Here is a 21,304-nt window from a genome sequence, read left to right on the forward strand (position 1 = left end):
GTAAGAATGAGTATGCTAATCAGTAAGGCAGTATGTAGATAAAGTAGAAATCAGAGAATGGTGTGAAGTGTATTGTGCAGTGTGTGAAGTGTATTGTGCAGTGTGTGCAGTGTACATCCAGTGTAAAGCAGATTGCGTGTATGCAGTGTGTGTGGTGTAGAGATAGTGTAAAGCAAAATTGAAAAACAAAAAAGGAAAGTGTACTTCGTAGGCTCGCCAATAGCCTCCGAGCAAATGCCCGCTGCGGCAAGAGGATGAACTCATATATCCGTAAAGTGTGGCCAAGCCTATGCCACTCCAGTCATAGTGCCGAATCCTGGTCACGTCTACCAGTGCACTCAGCAGATAAAGGGCAACAGTGTTCACTCGGTCGGCGAAGAGGGTGGTCCCCCACAAGAACATAATGAAACCTCGAGCATACTGCATCACCTCCTCACGGGTCGTGGGCGCCTGAATTTGAAAGTGGTCCTCGAACCAAGAATACCTCACGAACCCTGGCCGGGAGAGAGGTGGCCGAGCGCCGCGCAAGAACATCTGGGCAGCGTCCCACTCATCCATGTCAATGTCAAAGGGAATCGGATCACCTCCTACTCTGATGCCTGTAAGCGTGGAGAAGTCGAAGGGGGTCATCGTCATTTCCCCTGTAGCAGAAAGGTGGAAGGAATTGGTGGTGTCCCACACCTCTCCACCAGTGCACTAAGAAGGGGCCTACTCGCAGTAAGGTGTGAGAGTCTTATGCAGAAGACGCCGAAGCCGGCCTGGTCGACGATGTGGCAGACCGCATCGGGCAGCTCCATGTACCATCCTCGGGAAATGGTATTCCCATACCCCGGAAGGCATGGGAATCTCCCTGTGTTCAAAACAAATAGTTACGAAGCAATGTTAGAAATATAGTGTTTGAATGCATTCAGAATTGATGAAAATGCAGTGTGTGTGCATATGTTCGAGTTTACACAGTTATCGGGTGCGGGTGTGCTCACGGTAAACAAAGCATGTCATGTATCAGTGTGTTTGGGTTTAATCAGTTACAGAACAGTACTGGTTATCCGAAGCGTACAATCTGCATTGCAGAAAATAAAAGAGGGGAAGAATGTACCTCAGCAGCACCGTAAGAAAGGTGCGACTCTGGCTCGCGTAGCATGAGCTCCAATGGCGCACCTCGCGCGTAGCTCCTAAGCTGACAGATGCTGTCAGGAGGTAGTATGTGTATCGCTAGCCGGTATGTCGTGCGGGTCGAATGCTAAGAGGTAGGAGCTCGACCTCAGGGTCCGTGTCCATCTCTGGGGGAGTCCCACCCCGTGGAATGTCGTCTGCCATCTCAAGAAGAGTGCAAAAATGGCCGAGGGTGTGGAAAATGGGCAAGAATGCCAAAAGTCAACCTCGAGGGGTGAAAAATGGAAGAGAAGGTCAGAGTGCGGGAAAAGGCACGAAGATCGAGGTAAACTCCGGGGAAACAAACCCCAAGTGATGGAAATCGAGAATCTGGCACTGAAAATGTGTTTCATTTGGTTCAAAGTGCGTAAAACGAAGAGGGTTTCGCGAATCGAACGTCGCGGGAGGCTCGAAAACAAGGGAAAAGCTCAAATCTAAGGGTGGTGAATGACCTAGAAAGAGAGAGCAAGGATTTTCGGCAAGGGAGGAGTGAGGAAATAGGGTTTGAGGCCCTATATTTAAAGACTTGAGGTGAATGGACAAAACTGCCCTGAAATTGCCATTTTTGGCCGATCGGCCAAATTGTTAGCCGATGAGATCATTTTGTGGCCGATGGATGGACGATGGCCTCCCCTTGTGGTCGATGCACCTCTGCCCTTGTTTGGGTCAGTTATGTTGATTAGTACCTTCATCTCTCAAGAAAGTGCAAAAAAAAAGTACACTTTTGAAGCTTAACCGGCTTTCGTGTTGACCTCGAACCGTGTCTTCCTTGTGCAGCACTTGATACGCACAAGATGTATCCTTTTTCGTATCCTTTTGTATATTGCGAGATTTGGAAATCACTTTGAATACGTTGCATTACAATGTTTTGTTATGTTTGCGTACAAGCGCGCTTGTTATATGTCTTTTCGCTCTTGCATTGAGCATGCCTCATCTTGCTTTGAAGTTGCATCTGAACATCACGAATAACATGTCTTTACCATGCTTCCATTGAACACATGCCTCTCTTGCTTTACACATTGCTTGCGTTGTCGCGCATGCTTTACTTACATCTTACATGTGTTTATGCTTATCCTTGCTTTACACTTTGCTTATGTTGTCGCGCATGCTTTACTTACATGTGTTTATGCTTATCCTTGCTTTACATATTGCTTGCGTTGTCGCGCATGCTTTACTTACATGTGTTTATGCTTATCCTTGCTCTACACATTGCTAGCGTTGTCGCGCATGCTTTACTTACATGTGTTTATGTACCCGTTCTCGCATTGTTACACACATTGCTTGCGTTGTCGCGCATGCTTTACTTACATGTGTTTATGCATCCTCTCTCGCATTGTTATGCGTACATGTAGACACCCCATTTTTGACCATCCTCAAGACTTGGACGTCACCATTTGAACACTCGGTGATCATCCATGTTTGTGTTAGTCTTGAGTTCTCGGAGGTCTCGGTCGTGCGTCTTGCCTCAAGACCTCTCGACTTGCCTGTTTTGTATTTGGTTTTGCACCAAAACTTGTTGTTTTGCTCCTGAAGGCAAGGAATGGCTTGTTGGTCATCCCCACACCTCACCGGCCATGGCTTGAGGCCACCGGCCATGTTTTGTTGCCATCAGCCAAATGTTTGGCCGGTCGACACTCTTTTTGGTCGGCCGACCATTGTTTTGGTCAATTTGTCATTTTTTGCTGGCCGATCACTATTTATCTGCTTTTGGCAGATATTTTATGCCAGCTGTGATAGCTGGCATCCACTTTGCACCCCCTCCATACACGTGTGTGGAGGGATTTCACTCTTGCTTAGCTTGTTTTGTAAGCTTTGCAAGAGTGAACCTCTATAAAGGGAGGGCTTCTCCTCCCTCCTCAAGGGTTCCAAGAAGTTCCAGAGCTCTGAGATTAGGGTTAGAGAATTGTGTATCTATTCTATCTTTATATCTCCTTTTCCTTCAATTTTGTTTGTGTTTAAGGTGTTTTTGTTCATAGTTTTGCATACAAACACATAGTGCTACACTTTCCTTTAGCTACTGAGGTACTAAGGAGTTATTTTCAGAGTTCTTGAGTTGATCTAAGCTTGGAGAGGCTGCTGGAGCATTGTTCTTGAAAGAGGTCTTCAAGGGTAAGAACTTTACCCCTTTATTCCCCATTTTCACATAGGCTTTTAGCCATCCTTGCATTTGTTTTTAAGCTTAGTATATAACTAGTAAAAGTTCTGTTTTTACTTGCTTTTGATAGTTGTTTCGGGTCCCTTTGAGGTTTGGGGTTGTTTGACCCCTCTTATGCCTTGTTTAGCCTCATTTTGGTGCACTTTTGGTGAGCTCCGGGACCACCTTGTGTTGGCCTCTGGATTTCAGTGGTGGGGATGGTGTTTTGAGGTCCTAAGAAAGAGAGGGCCATCCCCTCTCCTTGTTGTCTTCAATACTTGCCATTTTAGCCTCATGTGTGAACACCTTTCTTGAGTTCATGTTGGCCATGTCTTAAGTAGTATTTGTGCTTATTTTGCCATGATATAGCGCTGTTTTTAGTTGGTTTAGACACGCCATGCATGCTTTGCATACTTGTCTAGTAATGCCATGAAATTGCCTTAACATGCTTTGTGCTTTGAGCCTTGTTTTTTAGCATGATTTTGGCTTAGCTTTGTGAAGCTTTTATGCATGTTTTGATGTGCTTGAGGTCTGATTTTGGTTATTTGGGTCATCCATGACTTGCTTTGTATAGCTACCATGCAATCCCCTTTTGTAGGCTTTGGGTGTTGGATCCTCTAGCATGCTCTACTTACATCATTTCAGTGGTTTGGCACCATTAGTTATGCCATTTCAGTCCATATAGTATGCTTGTATACTTGCATTTATGGCTTTTTTGATGTTCCAAGAGGTTTGTGTTTTATGCTCCATGTTTGGGTCATCATGCATGCCTTTAGACTTAGGCCATTTAGATGCCATCTAGGTGTGTCTTTGACTTTGTTTTGGTCTGCTTTAGGATTGTTTTGAGTCTTTTTGTCCCTTTGAGGTTTGCCTTGTACGGCCATGGTTTAAGCCCCTTTGATAGCTTTGAGCCTTGAACCTTGCTTGCATGCTTTGATTGTTTTGTTTAGTTGGTTTGGCACCATCCTCAACATGATTTTCAGAGTTTATCATGCTTTCCATTTGTCCATGTTTGTCCCTTTTTAAGTGTGTTTAAAAGTCCTCTTTCTGTGCTAAGTATTGGACCATGTTTGCATACATGTTTGTATGTACATTCGCTTTCATGTGCTTAGCATATTAACCACTGTTTTGGGCTTAAAAGTTAATCCTTCATGCTCAAGTTTTGGACCATGTGTGCATGAATGCTTGTGTGTACATTTTCCTTGCATGTTGTCACATACTCGGTCTATTGGCACGTTGTTGCATGTTCAAGTGGTGTTGCATTTGGCATGCATCTTGTGTTAAGTTGCTTTACATGTTCCTATGCTAAGTCCCCTTCACATGTTGTTGCATGTTGGTCATTAGCATTATTGTTACATGTCTAGCATGCTTGTTTGCTTAGGTTGTGTGACTAGTGCTCATTACTTGCTTGCACGCTTATATTGCATACTTAGCTTGCATGCTTAGGTTGCATTTTGCATGCATGCCTTGCCTCTTGGATTGATTGTGATAGAGGTTGGGCCTATTGTTTGTTTTGGTTTGCATTTCATTTGACACCAAAATGCACAACTTGATTTCTTGGGCCATCATGCATCGAAATACGTGATTGGTGGCCCGAGGGTCGAGGGCTATCCTCCTTTGAGTCATGAATATGATAAGGAGTGTGGTGGTGCAAACATTTTCTTTGAAATGCATTGCCATGCCTTGTTTGCCCTCTGCTGCTATCAAAACAAGATTCTGCAGGAAGATATGGTCGACCAACCATTCTCAGTGTCGGCCAACTAAATATCTTTGGCCGAGAGCCATACCAATGGTCGATGACCAGTTTCCCCTGGCCGGTGGTGTTTCCTTTTGGCCGGTGACATCCCACAATGCTCAGGGAGTAATTCAGAGGCATCTCAAGGACTTGCACAATTTTCAGAGGAGCAGAGCAGGGTAAACAGAGGCAGCTTGTGCATGGTGGTGGATTTCCGAGCGAAGCTGAGCACGCATGCATTGGACCCTCTTCCTGAGGCTATTTTATCGCTTTATTAGTTTAGTTAATTTGCTTAACTAGTTAAGTGGTCTGTAACTATTTAATTAGCATGTTAGTTAGTTAAATTTGTATTATTCTTTTGGTCCCTCCGAGAGAGGGCGAATTATGTAATAAGTGTGCGTGTGTGTGATGCATGTCTTCCCACCCCCACTTCTTTCTCCCTTTTACTTTCCTGCTTTTGATGGTTAGTATTAGGGCATATTTCGATTAGCATCCTTATGCTATGCATGTGTGCATTCATTCATTTGTATTGGATGCACCCGGCTCGGCACATCATACTAATCGCATAGTATTTCAAATCTAACTTGAATACATGTTATCTGTTGCATTTCACATGCCATCCATAGATTAGCCGAGCCTATTCTAGCTGCAGTTTGCCTACAATGCATTAGCCATCTTAACATGAACTTGGATCATACATTTGATTACTAACATGTTCTTTGTTTTGGCTTGGAGTACACTGTGAGTGTTTTATGCTTTAGCATCTCGCATGTATGTGAACGTTAACATGAAAGCATGCTTGCCATGAGGCTAACTGCTTAGTTGATTTACTACCTGAATGCCTGTGGGTGAAGGTTGGATTGTTTGAATTGGAATAATTCACTGAAATCCGTATTTTAGCCTAGTTGCGAGTAGCAAACCTCAAATCATTTCTGAACAACGGATATGCGATGCTTTGTTCCAAATTAGGCGATCTAGTCTATACTTTTGTGTTGTGCGCATCACATAGTAAGATTAGTTAATTAATCGGATTAAGAATGCATAATGTTTTCAAAACTAGATATCATGGTTAGTAGAGGCCGATCTTTGATCGGGCGAGTAGGGGTGCTCATGAAATGACCTTCCCCAATCGTACCCAAGTTCCCGAGCCGAGGCAACTTTGGTGATGACGGACACGTGGCCTTAGGCAAACGAGTCAGGGTTTCCTAAATTCCCCCATAAAAAATATTTAGGTGGTGACTCTGTATCTGGCAAAGCAGTCCATGTTTGGCACTTCTTTCTAAAAATCAGTTTTTCAAAACGATTTATCGGATTTGGACTCTTTGACGATTCATCGGTCTTGCATTGCACTCTGCGAGATTAAATACAGGACCGTGACTATTTGAGTCTGAACTATAGCATGAGGCCCACGGGCGCGTCTACAGTACACTTAGTCCACATTGTTATGCACCCCTCACTTGTGTTGTCGCGCATGTTTTACTTATGCTTGTTTCAACAGCATTGTTATGCACCACCTTACTTGCGTTGTCGCACATGCCCTCCTTGCATTGTTATGCACCTCTTGCTTGCGTTGTCGTGCATGTTTTACTGGCATTTTTATGATTGTTTCAGTTGCATTGTTATGCATTCCCTTACTTGCGTTGTCACGCTTAGGTTGCATTGTCATGCACCTCTTCGCATTGTTATGCATAACACTTAGGTTGCATTGTCATGCACCCCTTCGCATTGTTATGTGTCACACTTAGGTTGCACTGTCATGCACCCCTTCACTTGCATTGTTATGCATCACACTTTGGTTGCATTGTCATGCAGCCCTCCGCATTGTTATGCGTCACACTTAGGTTGCATTGTCATGCACCCCTTCACTTGCGTTGTCACGCACTTTTCACTTGCATTGCTATGCATGTTTCTAACGATATTGTACCTGTTAAGTTTCTTTCTTTGGAAGGCGCGATATTGTATATACGGTTCATTTGAAGCTGGCGCGACCAGACGAACCCGACGGTATTGTATGTACTCCGTGTGAGACGTAGCGAGAATTGTATAATTCTCTTACATCCTTTCTGCATGTAATGTAGTTTGATTCTTATTCACTTGCTTAAACTGTTGCATGTTATGCTTCATTACAGCTCTCTTTGCATGATCATAAGTTATGTTCGGTATTGTGCATGTCATTTGCATTTTGCCCCTGCCTGCGGGCACATCTCTTTGATTCTCTTGTATGCTTGTCTAAGTCCTCGGCCTTGTCAAAAATGGGTCATCTCTGGACTTTGACATTCACTCCCGTCATCTTATGACTTTCGAGTTCTGTCAAAGAGGGACAACTATAGAGACCCCATTTTTGACCGTCCTCAAGAGTTGGACGTCATCGTTTGAACACTCGGTGATCATCCATGCTCGTGTTCGTTTTGAGTTCCCGAAGGTCTCCGCTGCGTGCCTTGCCTTAGGATCTCTCAACTTGTCTGTTTTGTACTTGGTTGTGGACCAAGCACTTGTGTTTTTGCTTCTGAGGGAAGAGGGTGGCTTGTTGGCCATCCCTGCAACCCATCGGCTAAGGCATTATGCCATCGGCCATGTTTTCTTGCCATCGGCCATAAGTGTTGGCCAATCGGCACTCTTTTTGGTCGATTGACCATATTTTTGAGCCGAGACCTTTCCATCTGCTTTTTTGCAGATATTTTGTGCCAGTTGTGACAACTGGTGGGCACAATTCTTATCCTCCATACACGTGTATAGAGGGAATACTTTCAAGACTCAAGCTTGTTCAACATACTTGAGAATTGAAATTCTATAAGGAGGGAGCCTCCTCTCCCTTTTCAGAGGTTGTAAAAAAAATCTGAGATACAAGTTTTATATCTCTCTCTCTATATATATATATTCTACTTCTCTCTCTTGTTTAGCCTTTGTTTGTGCCCAAAAATGTGTTTTCTTCACACTATTGCACACAAACACCTACTAGAACACCATCTTTTTGTTGCTGAGGTACTGAGGAGTTGGTTTTAGTGTTTTTGGGCTGGTTTTGATCCAAGAAGGCTGCTGGAGTTGTGTTCTTGAAGGTGTTCTTCAAGGGTGAGTAAACTGTATTTTAATCCCCCATTTTTGCTTAAGCTTTTGGACCCTTTTGCATGCTATTTTGAGACTAACTTTATACTGTAAAAAGTTCTAATTTTTGGTCTTTAAAATGTTTTTTTAAGGTCACTTTTTGGATGGGGGTGGCCTACCTTCTCTTAGGCCTTGTTTGGCCTTGTTTTGAGCCATCCCTTTTGGCCCTTGTTCTAACCTTTGCATGACCTTTCTACCACTGAAATCTAGAGGATTTTCAGTGGTGGAAAGGTGGTTTTGGAGTCTTGAATAGGAGAGGGACACCCCCCTCTCCTTGTGTCTAATTGCTAGTATAAATGGCTCACAATAGTAGCATATTTTGGCCTCATTTCAGTAAGTATTTGATGTTATTTTGCCATGTTATACCTCTGTCTAAGGTTGGTTTAATAGCCTCTTGCATGCACCATGCACTTATCTTGCAATCCTCTCTATTTCCTTTACATGCATTATGTGTTTGGACCATCATTCTTGCATGTTTTGGCTCAACTCAAAGAAGTTTTCAGTCATGTTTTATCAGGCTTAAGCTCTGTTTCATGTTGTTTTAGTCATGCATGCACTGTTTTGTATAGCCATGGTTCAATATAGCTTGTTAGCTTTGAGTGTCCAAGTCATTAGCATGCATTGCTTAGACCATTTTCATGATTTGGCATCATTTCATATATGATTTTAGTCCATGTAGTGTAGCCATACACTTGCATTTGTCATCCTTTCAACACTTTGAAGAGTTGGTGTTTTATACATTAAGAATGGACCATTGTGCATCCCTCTATGTTTAGGCCTTTTGGGATGCCATCTCATTGGGTTTTGGGGCTTATTTTGACATGCCATAACTCTGATTTTTATTGGTTAAGCCATGCCATGTTTGGTTTTGATAGGTGTAGTGCAATCTCTTTTGTTGGCCTTACTTGTATCATGCCTTGTGCCTCTCATGTTGACTTGTTTTGGCTTTGGTCCATGCATGTTTTAGACTCACTTTGTTATGCTTTAGGACTGTTTTGGTTTGCTTAGGCCATTTGCTTCATGTTTTGCATAGCCTTAGTGCAAGTCCCTTTGCTAACCTTGAGCTTTGAGCCTTTTGATATGCTACACTTGCATTGTTTGGTTGATTTGGCATGATTCCATGCTTAATTTCCGGGCCTATAGTATTGTCACTTGTCCACACTTTTCACTCTTTAAGTGCTCTTAAGAGTTGGTGTCTTCATGCCTTAATTCTTGGGCCAATTGGCATGCATGCTTGCCCTGCATTTTATGTCATCAATTCATCACTTTGGCCACTAATTTGGGCATGGTTGAGGTCTGCCCGTTTTGGTTTAAGTCCATCTTTGCATGTTGTTGCATGCTTGTCACATTGCATGTTGTTGCATGCTTGTCACATTGCATGTTGTTGCATGCCAGCTAGTTTGCATCTTGTTGCATACTAGTCCATCTTTGCATGTTATTGCATTCTTGTCACTTTGCATGTTGTTGCATGCTTATCCATCTTGCATGTTGTTGCATGCTTATCCATCTTGCATGTGTTGCATACTTGTTAGATTGCATGTTGTCACATGCTTGTTGTTGGCATTGTTGTTGCATGCTTATTACATTACATGTTTGCATCTTGCATGCTTGGTACATTGCATGTTTGCATGTTTAGGTTGCATTGCATTTTGCATGCTTGTTACATTGCATTTGGCATGCTTATGTTGCATTGCATAGCATCTCCATGTTGCATGCATTACATTGTGTTTGGTTTGGGTTGTCAAACCAAACACGAGGAACGAGGGACATTTCATACTTGAAGTGATGAAACGTGCCTCAATCCTCGGTCGCCGACACTCTTGATCCAACATGATAGAGTGTGAGGCATTCATGTGTTTTGGTGCATTCATTCCATATTGAATTGCACAATTCGGCCTCTTTGGCCATAATGCATGGAAATGCGTGATTGATGGCTCGAGGGTCGAGTACTACACTCTTTTGAGCTTCAAACATGATAAGGAGTTTGGTTACACAACATTTTCTTGCAAATGTATTGCCATACCCTTGTTTGTACTCTGCTGCAGCAAAAGGAGCAGCCTGTAGGAGGAGATGGCCGATCGGCTATCTGGAGTGCCGATCGGCTAACAATTTTTGGCCGATGGACTCAAAAGTGGTCAATGACCCTTTTCCCTTGGCCAATGGCCTCTCAGCATGTCCATGAGGTGGTTCAGAAGCATCACAGAGATTTGTACAGTTTTCAGAGGTGCAGAACAGTGCAAACAGAGGCAACATGAGGCATGGCAACGGATGTTCGAGCGAGGCGATCGAGCATGCATCATTCATCACTTTGAGGCAGAGCTGTGGTAGCCTACTTCAGTTTCTTACTTAGCTAGTCATGTAGCTTAATTAATTTTCTTAATTAGTTAAAGTTTGGTGATAATTAATTAGCTAGGGTAGTTAGTTAATTAGTTGGTTTGTATTATTCATTCGGACCCTCCGTCGAGAGGGCCAACTTTTGTAATAAGTGTGCGTGAGTGTGTGAATGTCTTCCAACCCCACGGCTTTCTCCCTTTTACTTAACCGCTTATGATGGTTAGTTCTAGGTCATGTTTCAATTAGCATTCCTATGCTCGCATGTTTGCATCCATTCATCTGTATTGCATGCACCGGGCTCGGCGCATCATACTAACTGCATCGTATTTCAATTCCAATTTGAATACATGTTATCTAGTTGCATTTCCCATGCCATCTTAGAATAGCCGAGCCTATTGTAATTGCAGTTTTGCATGTGTTGCATTAGCCATCTTAACATAAACTAGGATCATGTATTGATTTCTAACTAGTTGTTGTTTTGGCTAGGAGTACACTGTAAGTGTTTTACGCTTTAGAATACTGCATATGTGTTAGTGTTGCCATAATAGCATGCTTGCCATGAGGCTAACTGCTTAAGTGTTTAACTGCCTGAATGCCTGTGGATGAAGGTTGGATTACTTGAACTGGAACAATTCATTGAAATGCGTGTTTTAAGCCCACTTTGCGGAGTGGCAAAAACCATTGTTTTCTAAGCCCACTTGAGGGTAGCAAATCCACATCTTAGCGTACTTGCGAGTAGCACCTTCAAACCATTTTCAAACAAACATGAGATGTTTTGTTCCAACTTAGGCGAACTAGTCTATATTTGTGTGTTGTGCGTATCACGTAGTAAGGCTAGCTAATAAACCGGAATAAGAACGCATGTTTTTTCAAAAACAATATATCATGTTAGTAAAGGCCGATCTTTGATCGGGCGAGCGGGGGTGCTCATTGCATGACCTTCCCCTCTCGTACCCAAGTTCCCGAGCCGAGGCAACTTTGGTGATGACGGACACGTGGCCTTAGGCACGAGTCTTTCCCAAAACAAAACATTTAGGTGGCAACTTTGTATTTGGCAAAGCAGTCCATGTTTGGCATTTCTTTATAAAAATCAGTTTTCCAAAACGATTTGTTGGATTTGGACTCTTTGGTGATTTATCAATCTCGCATTGCACTTTGCGAGATTAGATTCAGAACCGTGACATTGAGTCCGAACTGTAGTAGTCCAATGAACAAAACGGATTTTCGCGCCATTTTGCGCACGAAGCCCGGGACGTTCGGGCACGTCTACAGGTTTGTCTCGCTTGGTTGAGATGTTAGTATGTATTGTATGCTTATGTGATAACATGCTTATATGGTTATATGGGTATGAGATTTAGTTCCTAAGATATTGATTGGGCCTATGGATTTTTGGAAGTCTTGTTAGAAGAGCACTTGATCACAAGTGTTTTTAATTGGAACTCTAGTAACGTCGCGGGATAGTTATTATCTAGGAAGGAAATCCGTGTGTGTTTATGTGATTATGTGGAGTGGTTTATTGTTGTCCATTGCATTAGGACGTGAGTGAATTAGCTTCAGCACATTTGTAAACATACTAATCTCTTTTGTTACCTTTATTTGGATTTTAGGACGTGGACGTGGACATGGACGTGGTGGTGGTAGGCGTGGTAGGCCTAAGAGGTATGAGATGCCTATACCGGATGAAATTTTGGCACAAGAAGAAGGGGTTGGTCAGGCTAACGTGGCCGAGCTAGTAAGTTAACAGGCCATAGGCACCTTAGCCCATGAAATGGCTGGAGCTCTGTGGGAATTCATACACATTCCCGAGGCTGAGTATAAAGTCCAGGCCCAAGTAGCTGAAGCTGGGCCGTCTTTCTTGAAGAGAGTTTTTTCGGTCGAACCCGGATGAATTTTTGGGCAATCCTAAGGAACCACTGAAAGCGGATGAGTGGTTAGAGCAGATGGTGAAGACGTTTGAGATGCTTGGCATCGAAGACAGGGGTTTGTTACCTTGGTGTTCTTCTAGCTGAAGAGAGATGCGGGTCAATGGTGGAAATATGCTCAAGGATGCGTTGAAGGGACTTAGGAGGCTTTTGTTGACGCCTTCCAGGACAAGTATTTGCCTCCCACTATTAGGGAGAAGTTGAGGGACCAGTTCTCCAAGTTGGTACAGTTGAATACACCAGTGGCTGAGTTTGAATACACCAGTGGCTGAGTTTGAAGCCACATTCACTAGCTTGTCGAGGTTTGAATCGGAACTTATGGCGATTGAGAAGCACCGTTGTTTAGAATTCAAGAGGAGGTTGAGGGCCGGGCTCATGTTCAGAGTGGCCGAATCCGTGATTAGAGATTATGGGAGCCTTGTAGAGGCGCTGATCCATCTTGAGACCATCATGCAGGAAGAGAAGGAGAGGATGAGGGGCTTTAAGAGGAGTCAGAACAGTCAAGGAGACGGTAAGAGACAGAGGGGTTCTAACCCTCAGTCGTCCCAGGGAGCTCAGTCGAGGTCCACTTTTCCAGTACCGACTTTGGGTTTTGGAGGGGTGGTCAGGGAGATGTGACTTGTTTCAAATGTTGTAAGTTGAGCCACAAGTCTCCATCTTGCCCGCAGTGGGGAGGAGGGCAATGGTCTGCATTGTCTTCGGCTCGTTCTCAAGGCCAGAGTCAATGGAGAGGGTAGCCACCCACTTGTTATCAGTGTGGGCAAGCAGGGCACCTGAAGAGATTTTACCTACAGTTTGGCAGCACATCTGGTGCGTCTGGTTTGAGGCAGACGTAGAGCCACCTGCCTACACAATCAGCACAGGCCTCGAGGGCCAATCAAGGAGCCTCTTCGGCTCAATCAGTGCATCAGGCATATGCTCCGAGGGGTCAGTAGGTTGAGCAAAGATCCACAAGGCATGTGTACGCTGTTACGGTGCCAAATCTTATACCAACGCCTTTGGTAGCGAGAGGTACCTTCTTGTTTTGCAATTTAGTTGCTAATGTGTTAATTGATATGGGTGCATCCCATTCTTTTCTCTCGTTTGCATTTGCATCGGTTTTGGGGTTGGAATTGGCATAGTTAGCATCTCTTATTTATGTAGAGTCACCTATTGGTGGTGAGGTTATCTTGAAACAGGGGTGTCAGGGTTGTGACATAGAGGTTGTTGGTCGTCGATTACCTTTTGCATTCGTATTGCCTGATATGACTAGTTTTGATGTTATTTCAGGCATTGACTGGTTATCGTCATACCGCGCTGTTATAGATTGTTACCATCAGAGAGTTACTGTATGTACCTTGAGCGCTGATTGCTTTTATTTCTTAGGGGGCTAGGTGGATAGAGTCTTATCACCGGCGTATGATCCGCGTGAACGGAGTGAACTTAGTTGTGTCCTTGCTAGCTTCTTGAGCGGTGAGTGTGAGGAAGTTCGGATTGAGTTGCCAAAGGTGGTTTGTGAATACCCGAATGTCTTTCCCGAGGATCTTACTAGTTTACTACCCCACTGAGAGATCAAGTTTTCTATTGATTTAGTGCCTGGTACATCACCGATTTCTATGGCTCCGTATAGATTTGAAAGCTGCTTAATTGAGTGAGTTGAAGATTCAACTCCAGGAACTACTAGATAAGGGTTTTTTCCGCCCTAGTACTTCACCTTGAGGAGCACCGGCTCTCTTTGCTAAAAAGAAAGATGGAGCATTGCGACTCTGTACAGATTACCAGAAATTGAACCGGGTAACTGTTAAGAACAAGTACCCAATGCCTCACATAGATGATCTATTCGATCAGTTGAAGGGATCCTTTTGTTTCTCTAAAATAGACCTGAGGTCAGTTACCATCAGTTGAGCGTAAGGGAGGAGAATATCCCGAAGACGGCATTTCGTACGCAGTATGGCCATTATGAGTTTCTAGGTATGCTTTTTGGGCTGACTAATGCCCAACGGTGTTTATGGATTTGATGAATAGAATCTTCCGTGCGTTCCTAGATTGTTTTGTGGTCGTATTTGTGGACGACATCTTGATTTATTCGCCTTCTGAGGAGGAACACAAGGAACACTTGTGAGTAGTACTTGAGTTGCTTAGCTGTATGTTAAATCTAGGAAGTGTAAGTTCTGGTTGAAAGAGGTTAAATTCTTAAGCCATGTAGTATTCGGGGAAGGGGTGACTGTAGATTCATCCAAGATCGAGGCAGTGCAGGATTGGGCACAACCTAAGAATGCTTTTAAGATCCGTATTTTCTTGGGATTGGTCGAGTATTATCGAAGATTTGTGAAGGATTTTTCTAGATTAGCTTCACCGTTAACTAGACTGACGAGGAAGGTAGTTAAGTTTGTGTGAAATGAGACTTGTTGTGGACTCACCTTTTTCCGTGCCACCGCCTTTCGGAAAGGGTTTGAAAAGAAGGCCTCACAGTTCGGACTCCCGCGGTTCTGAATCTAGTCCCACAAGTGCAATGTGAAATTGATAATCACCAAAGAGTCCAATCCAGAAAATCATTTTGGAAAATTGATTTTAAATCAAATAATGCCAAAATTGGACTGCTTTGCTAGATTACAGAGTCGCCTCCTAAATATTTTATTTTTGGAAAAATTTAGGAAACCCTGACTCGTGCCAAAGGCCACGTGCCCGTCATCACCAAATTTGCCTTGGCTCGGGAACTTGGGTACGAATGGGGAAGGTTATGAAATGAGCACCCCCACTCGCCCGATCAAAGATCGGCCTCTACTAATTATGATATGTCATTTTATAAACATTATGCGTTCTTGTTCCAATTATTAATCTAACTTTACTATGTGACACACATAAGCAAGTGTAGACTAAAATTGCAAGAATTGGAACAACTCAACTCGTGTTTGTTTTCGAAAAAGGTTTGAATTTGCCACCCTCAAGTGGGCTTAAAAATGCGGATTTGCCATCAAACATAGTGGGCTTAAAATAGGGTTTTGCGACAGTAGACACCCCATTTTTGACTAATCTTAAAACTTAGACATCATCGATTGAGCGCTCGGAGATAGTGCATGTTTGTGCTTATTTTGAGTTTTCAGAGTTTTCGGCTGAGTGCCTTGCCTCCGGGCCTCTGAACTCTTTGTGTTTTTGGCTCGGTCTGTGGACCAAGCCTTGTTTTCCTTTCCTAGAGGGGAGGGAGAGGTTTGTAGATCACCTTTTTGTGGTCGTAGACCACTTTTCCTTTTTGGAGACTAGTTTCCGGTTTCTGGAGACTTCGGTCGCGCGCCTTGTCTCGGGACTGCTTAACGTTCTCCTTTTGGGTTGGTTTTTGAACCATGCCTTGTTGACCTTGCCTAGAGGGACACTTTGGTCTCGTAGACCACTTTTTTGTAGTCGTAGACTACTTTTCCCTCATAGACCGCTTTTGGTGCCCGTAGACTAGTTTTCGAGGCTTCCGGCTGCGCGCCTTGCCTCCCGGACTCTTGTCTTGCATCCTTTTGGTTTTTTTTTTTGGTAAAAACCTTGTTTTCCTTGCTTGGAGGGTGGAATAAGGGTTGGAGACCAGTTCTTCCCATTGGAGACCACTTTTCCTACCTTCTAGCCAGTTTTCTGGTCGGCCAACTGGTTTTCTTGGTCTTTGGACCACCAAAAGTGGTCGGCCACCACACCATTGGCTTTCTTTCAGTGTGCAGACCACCTCCACCCACCTCCCGACCACTTTCTTTCCTGGCAGATGACTTGTGGTGGTCGGCCGACCAGTGGAAGTAGCTGGCCGACCACTTCAAGTGGTCGGCAGCTTTCCAGCACCTTTCTGGAGATCTTTTCTTGCCAGCTATAACAGCTGGAGGGCACCGAAACCATCCTCCATGTGTATGGAGGGATGGCTTTAGACCTTAAGCTTGTTCAACAAGCTTAAACTTTGGTTCTCTATAAAAGAGAACCTCCCCTCTCTTGCTTTAGGTTCAGAAAAGTTGCTTGAGAGCTATACATATCATCCATCCCTATAATTCCTCCTTTGTCTCATATTTGTGCTTGAAAGTGCATTTTCTCCATACTATTGCACACAAACACACACTTAAACACCATACTCTTGTTGCTGAGGCACTTTGAAGTTGGTTCTGGAGTTTTTGGACTGGTTTTGATCTAGAAAAGCTGCTAGAGTTGTTGCTCTAAAGTGATTCTACAAGGGTGAGCTTCTAACCTCTTAAACCGTTGTTTTTTATTAAGATTTTGGCCCTATTTGCATGGTGTTTTAGGCTTAACTTTCAATTGAAAAAGTTCTGATTTTACATGTTGGAATGTTTGTTTAAGGTCTCTTTTGTGTTGGGGGTGGTCTACCCCCTCTTGTGACTTGTTAGGCCTTGTTTTTGTGCTATTCCTTTAAGCTATTGGGACCACCTCCTTTTGGCCTTCTCACCATTGAAACTCAGAGGAATTTTAGTGACGGAAAGGGTGTTTTGAGGTCCCAAATAGGAGAGGGTCATCCCCTTTCCTTGTATTTTGGTTGTTTGCCTTGTATGCCTCATGTTTGAGCATGTTTGTTAAGCTTGTGTTGGCTTATTCTTAACTTGTTTTTGGAGTTATTTTGACATGGCATACCACTTTTTTGACTTGGTTTGGTCACCCCATGCATGTTATTTACACTTGCAGTGTAATCCTTACAAACTAGTTTTGTGTGCTTCATGAAGTAGCATGTCTTTCTAGCATGTTTTGAGTCCATCTCAGTAGGTTTTTGGTGTTGTTTTAACATGCCTTAGATTTGTTTTAGCTTAGTTTGATAGCCCCATGCATGCTCCTTGCACTTGTAGTGCATTTCCATTCACTAGCCTAATGTGTATCATGCTTTAGACCATCATTCTAGCATGCTTTTGGCTCTACTCTAAGAAGCTTTTGTTCATGTTTTAGCATGCTCTAGCTCTGATTTGTGTTGTCTTGGTCATGCATGCCTTGCTTTGTATAGCCATAGTGCATTCTAGCTCACTAGCTTTGTTTATTGAGTCCACTAGCATGCATTGCTTGAGCTATTTTCATGATTTGGCATCATTTATTATGTGATTTCAGAGCATGTTTAATTGCCATGTTCTCACATTTTTCACTCTTTCCATGCTTTGGACGGTTCATGCTTCATGCCCTAAACATGAGCCATTGTGTATGCCTTCATGCCTGAGCTTGCGAGCTATCATTTCAATGTGTTTTTTGGGGTTATTTCGCCATGATATAACTCTGATTTTTGTTGGCGAAGCCATCTCATGCTTGGTTTTGATAGGTGTAGTGTAATCCTCCCTTTCGACCTTGCATACTCCATGCTTCATGCCTTCATGCTAGCTTGTTTTGGCTTTGTTCCATGCATGTTTTAGCATTATTTAGCATGATCTTGGACTGTTTTAGGTTGTATTGGCCATATGCTTCATGTTTTGCATAGTTGTAGTGCAAATGCCTATGCTAGCTTCAAGCTTTGAGTTTCCTAGCATGCTTCATTTATGACATGTCCATGATTTGGCATCATTTACCATGTTATTTCAGAGCATATAGCATTGCCATGTTCCCATTTCTTTCACCTTTTGAATGCCTCTAAGGGTTGTGCATTGTTGTCTAGCTTATGGACCAATATGCATGCATGCATGCCTAGACCTTTGAGCTCCCATGTTAGCATGCTTTGGTCATTGTCTTGACCTATTTGAGCTCTGTTTGTGGCTGGTGTATTCATTTGTGCCATGTATTGCATGCCCCTTTGTGCAGTCCCCTTTACTAGTCTTCATGGTTAAGGACTCTTGCATGTCATGCTTGTGTTGCTTGAATGACTTGGCGTCATTTCACACTTTATTTCAGTGCATATAGTGTTGTTACACTTCCACATTTGTCACTCCTTGAGCACTCTAGAGAGTGGTGCTCTTAGGCCTAGTTGATGAGCCATTGCATGTGCATGCATGTCTTGCCTTTTTGTGTCTACATTTCTTAGTATTATGGCCACTATTTTGGCATGATTGAGGTTTGTCCATTTTTAGTTTAAGTCCATTGAGCATGTTGTTCAAATGTTGTTACATTGCATCATGTTTGCATGCTTGAGTTGCATTGTGTTTTGCATGCTTGTTATTGCATTGTGTATGCATGTCATTAGCATTGGTAGGATAACATGTTGTTTGCATGCTTGTTATTGCATTGTGTGCATGCCATTAGCATTGATAGGTTGCTCATATTGTATAGCATGTTGTTTGCATGCATTACATTGTGTTTAGAATGCTTGAGTTGCATTGCATGTGTTTGGATTGGGTATTAGTCCAAACACGAGAAACGAGGGACGTTTCATACTTAAAGTGATGAAATGTGCCTCATTTCTCAGTCGCCGACCCTCTTGATTGTGCATGATAGAGGTTAAGGCATTTATGTGTTATGTGTGCATTCATTTACATTGATTCGTGTAATCTTGGCTTCTCAGCCATCGTGCATTGCGATGCTTGGTTGGTGGTTCAAGAGTCGAGAACCGCACTCCGTTGAGATCATGAAATGATAGGGAGGGTGGTTGTGCACACATATATTGCAAATACACTACCATGCCCCTTCTTGTTCTCTGTTGCAGCAAACTGGAAGAGTGCAGCAAAAAGTGGTCGGCAAACCAGTAAAAATGGCTGGCCGACCACTTTTTCTAGTCTGCAGCAAAGGTAAGTGGTCGGCAAGTGGTGGGCAACACCAACAAGTGGTTGGCAGCCTTCCTACAGGTTCCCATGATGGAGTAAAAGCTATAAGGAGCTTTGTGCAGAGTTCTGAGAACAATTGCAAACAAAGACAAGTTGGGGCATCGTGATGGGTTTCCGAACGAGGCGACCGAGCATGCATGCGCTTCTCGCTCCGAGGCCCCTTCTATTTGCTTTACTTAATTGCTTAGCTTAGTTAGCTATTTGGTTTTGTACTTAAGTAGTTAATGTACTTAGCTATTCAATTTGTGTTATAATAACTAGTTAGTTAACTTGTTAGTTAATTAGCTCATTGTGTAATAATTAGTTTAATTAGCTTAAATTAGCTAGTTAGCTTATTATTCGGACCCTCCGTCGAGAGGGTACAACTGTTGTAATATGCGTGCGTGTGTGTGATACATGTCTTCCAAGTCCCATTTCTTTCTCCCTTTTACTTAACCGCTTTCGATGGTTAGTTTTAGGGCATATTTAATTAGCATTCTTATGCTTCGCATGTGTGCACCCATTCATCTATATTACATGCGCCGGGCTCAGCGCACCATACTGACTGCATTGTATTTCAATACATTTACTTGAATACATGTATGAATTATTGCATTTCATATGCCATCTTAGAATAACCTAGCCTATCTTAGTTGCATTTTTGCATGTGTTGCATTAGCCATCTTAACATGAACTAGGATCATGCATGATTTCTAACTAGTTCTCTGTTTTGGTTCAGAGTACACTGTGAGTGTTTACGCTTTAGCATACTGCATGAGATGTGTATGTTGCCATGATCAGCATGCTTGCCATGAGGCTAACTGCTTAAGTGGTTAACTGCTTGAATGCCTATGGGTGGAGGCTTGATTGCCAGAATTGGGACAATTCATCAAATGAGCGTTTTGAGCCCACTTTGCGGAGTGGCAAAATCATGTTTTCTAAGCCCACTTGAGGGTGGCAAAATCCTCGACTTAGCCTACTTACTAGTAGCATCTTCAAACCGTTTTCAAACTAACGAACATGAAATGTTTTGTTCCAACTTAGGTGATCTAGTCTATACTTGAATACTATGCACATCACATAGTAAGCTAGCTAATAAACCGGAATGAGAATACACGTGTTTTCAAAAACAAAATATCATGTTAGTAAAGGCCGATCTTTGATCGGGCGAGCGGGGGTGCTCATTGCATGACCTTCCCCTCTCGTACCCAAGTTCCTAAGCCGAGACAACTTTGGTGATGACGGACACGTGGCCTTAGGCACGAGTCAGGGTTTCCTAAATTTCTCAAAATAAAATATTTAGGTGGCAACTCTGTATCTGGCAAAGCTGTCCATGTTTGGCACTTCTTTATTAAAATAGATTTTCGAAAACAATTTGTCGGATTTAGACTCTTTGGTGATTTATCAATCTTGCATTGCACTTTGTGAGATTAGATTCAGAATCGTGACACGAGTCCGAACTTTAGTAGCTAAGAACAACAATTCGCGCCCTCGCGCACAGAGCGATAGTTCGAGGCGGTCTGCAACGACAAAGTGGGCTTAAAAACTCACATTCGTTGAATTGTTCTAATTCAAACAACAAAGATTTCATCCATAGGCATTCATGCAGTTTAGCATTTAAGCACATATCCTTATGGCAAGCATGCGAAACATGGCAGTATGGCAATCACACTCATGCAAGTATGCTAAAGCATAAACTTACCGAGTATTCCAAGCCAAAATAAAAACTAGTTAGAAATATGTATGATCCTAACTATGCAAGATGACTAATGTAACACATACAATAATGAAACTAAATAGGCTCGACTACCTAATCATGGAATTTGCAACACTTTGATAGCATGCTTTGAAACACGTATTCAAAGAAGTGTATTGAAATTGCAATGCAGTTTGAATAATGCGCCGAGCCTCGGTGCATGCAAGACAAATGAATGGATGCAAGCATGCGACATGCTAATCAAAAAATGTCCCTAATCTAACCATCAAAAGTGATTAAATAAAAGAGAGAAAGACGTGGGGTTGGAAGAAATACGCACACGCACGCACACTTATTACAACATTATGCCCTCGTGAAGGAGGGTCTGAAAGAATGAGCTAAGCAACCAACTACGCTAATTAAACTAACTATTACAAAACGAATTAATTAACTACTCTAGTTTATTATTACAACAATTGAAACAAAGTAACTAACTATTCTAAGCTAGCTAAATATTACAAACCGAATTAAGCTAATTAATTACAAAATGAATTAATTAACTAAGTAGTT

Source organism: Camellia sinensis, chromosome 12 (genome assembly GCF_055761805.1).
Source record: "Camellia sinensis isolate YWXY chromosome 12, ASM5576180v1, whole genome shotgun sequence".
Classification (NCBI taxonomy): domain Eukaryota; kingdom Viridiplantae; phylum Streptophyta; class Magnoliopsida; order Ericales; family Theaceae; genus Camellia; species Camellia sinensis.